The following is a 3038-nucleotide window of genomic DNA, read 5'->3' on the forward strand; positions in this document are numbered from 1 at the left end:
AGTCTCCAGCCCAAGACAGACTGGACAGTTGCTGAGAAGGGTCTATTGCACTGTGCTGGGAGCGGCACCCAGCCCAGCACGTGTGGGCCACACCAGGACCGACCAGATGGGAAGTTGGGAGGAGCAGGCCTTAGGGTACTGAATCACTGAGCTGTGGCAGTTACCAGACTTCTCAACCCACAAATGCCAAAGAAAACTGAGCAGGTCAGTGGGAAAACTGCTGGATCTGGGTGAGAGCCCCAGCCCCAGGGGGTGGTGGAGGTGGCTGCAGCAACAGCAGAAAGCTCCTGTGGCTGCTTCCAGAGCTCCAGCAGAGGCTGCTCCTGGCCCCAGGCCCACCCAATAGGAGGAATCAAGTGGCAGATCAGAGCAGAAGTTCAGGGATTGCTTTGCTGGGGCAAAGGCAGGGTTCTCTTGTTTTGCCCTGCTTGGATCTGGGTCGTGGTCCTGGTTGGCAGTTCTTGGGGAGGAGGAGCACTGGTGTGACAAAGCTTGTGGTGAAGTAGCTCTGAAAACAGCGGCGCAAGGCCCCTAAAGCTTAGGACAAAGTACTCTCCTGGCTAAAGGCAGTTATACCCTGACAAAAAGCTCAAGGGTCAGGTAGTTGGCTGGGAACATGAGCCAGCAGCACAAAAGGACTGAGACTCAGACTATAGAATCCTTTTTTGATGACAAAGAAGATGAAAACATACAGCCAGAGGAAGTCAACAAAGTCAAAGAGCTTACATCAAAAGCCTCCAAGAAAAATATGAATTGGTCTCAGGCCATGGAAGAGCTCAAAAAAGATTTGGAAAACCAAGTAAGAAAAGTAGAGGAAAAACTGGGAAGAGAAATTAGAGTGAGGCGAGAAAATCATGAAAAACAAGTCAACTTGCTAAAGGAGACCCCAAAAAACAACTGAAGAAAATAACACCTTAAAAAACAGACTAACCCAAATGGCAAAAGAGCTCCAAAAAGCCAATGAGGAGAAGAATGCCTTAAGAGGCAGAATTAGACAAATGGAAAAGGAGGTCCAAAAGAGCACTGAAAAAAATACTACCTTAAAAATTAGAATGGCTTTCTCTCTCTCTCTCTCCCTCCCTCTCTCCCCCTTTCCCTCTCTCCCTTTCTCCTCCTCTCCCTCTCCCTCCCCTGGTCAGCCAGGTGCTTCAGGCAGTTGGCTGTGGTGTGCCCTCTCTTCTTAGTTGCTGGGGTGCAGTCCATCATTTAGGATCCCTGATGAATATCTGTCTGAAGAGCTGGGTCCCATTTTATTGGTCAGATAAGAGCACCCTGAAGTTAGTCTTATATATGGACAATTTGTTAAGAGGTACAGTGAAGGTGAGGAAGCCAGCCAGTCTGTTTTGAAGATACCTTGGCCAGAACGAGGCACAACTGTGCATCATCATGCCCAAGTTTTACTGTGATTACTGCGATACATACCTCACTCATGATTCTCCATCTGTGAGGAAAACATACTGCAGAAGGAGGAAGCACAAAGAGAATGTGAGAGACTATTATCAAAAATGGGTGGAAGAACAAGCCCAGAGCCTGATTGATAAAACAACCACTGCATTTCAGCAAGGAAGAATTCCTCCCAACCTCTTCTCTGATCCTCCACTGGGAGGGCCTATGATCCCACCTCCTTACCGAAGCATGATAGACGCCCCCCCCTCCTGGAATGATGCCTGGGGGGCTGCCTCCTGGCATGAGGATGCCCATGGAAGGCCACATGCCTATGATGCCTGGCCCTCCAATGATGAGGCCCCTTCCTCATCCCATGATGGTGCCCAGTCACCCAGCAATGCCCAGACCAGACAGATAAAATGGAGAGAATGTAAAGAAACCCATTGCTCAGTTTTTTCTATTCTTTGTTCTATTTCACCAAAACATCATGGTGCTGGGTCTCAGACATGGGTTCCCCCCCTTCCCCTTTTAAAATGTTGGCACTCTTTTACATCACCGTCACTTTCCCATGATTCCCCTCCCCCCATTATATCCCTCCCTCTGCTATTGTGTCCCTCCCTCCCCCAGTGTATCCCTCCCCTGTGATATATAAACACAGTGAAAAAAAATAAAAAAAATTAGAATGGAGCAAATGGAAGCTAGTGACTTTATGAGAAATCAATAAATTATGAAACAGAACCAAAAGAATGAAAAAATGGAAGACAATGTGAAATATCTCATTGGAAAAACCACTGACCTAGAGAATAGATCTAGGAGAGATAATTTAAAAATTATTGGACTACCTGAAAGCCATGATCAAAAAAGAGCCTAGACATCATCTTTCAAGAAGTTATCAAGGAAAACTGCCCTGATATTCTAGAGCCAGAGGGTAAAATAGAAATTGAAAGAATCTACCAATCACCTCTTGCAAAAAGATCCCAAAAAGAAAACTCTTAGGAATATTGTTGCCAAATTCCAGAGCTCCCAGATCAAGGAGAAAATATTGTAAGCAGCCAGAAAGAAACAATTTGAGTATTGTGGAAACACAATCAGGATAACACAAGATCTAGCAGCTTCTACATTAAGGGATCAAAGGGCTTGGAATATGATATTCTGGAGGTCAAAGGAGCTAAGATTAAAACCAAGAATCACCTATCCAGAAAAACTGAGTATCATGCTCCAAGGCAAAATATGTATTTTCAATAAAATAGAGGACTTTCAAGCTTTCTCAATGAAAAGACCAGAGCTGAATAGAAAATTTGACTTTCAAATACAATAATCAAGAGAAGCATGAAAAGGTAAGCAGAAAGAGAAATCATAAGGGACTTGCTAAAATTGAACCATTTTGTTTACATTCCTACGTGGAAAGATGATATTTGTAACTCATGAGACCTTTCTCAGTATTAGGGTAGCTGAAGGGAATATACATATATATAGACAGAGGGCACAGGGTGAGTTGAATATGAAGGGATGATATCTAGAAAAAATAATAATAAAATTAAGAGTGAGAGAAGAATATATTGGGAGAAGGAGAAAGGGAGAGACAGAATGGGGTAAATTATCTTACATAAATGTGGCAAGAAAAAATAGTTCTATTGGAAGGGAAGAGGTGA

At 44.1% G+C, this 3038-nt stretch overlaps 1 pseudogene; it reads left to right on the plus strand.

The window, feature by feature from the left end:
- Positions 1-1386: 1386 nt before the first annotated feature.
- On the plus strand, positions 1387-1804 carry LOC118855940 (annotated as a pseudogene).
- The last annotated feature ends 1234 nt before the right edge of the window (positions 1805-3038 follow it).

Source organism: Trichosurus vulpecula, chromosome 7 (assembly GCF_011100635.1).
Source record: "Trichosurus vulpecula isolate mTriVul1 chromosome 7, mTriVul1.pri, whole genome shotgun sequence".
NCBI lineage: Eukaryota > Metazoa > Chordata > Mammalia > Diprotodontia > Phalangeridae > Trichosurus > Trichosurus vulpecula.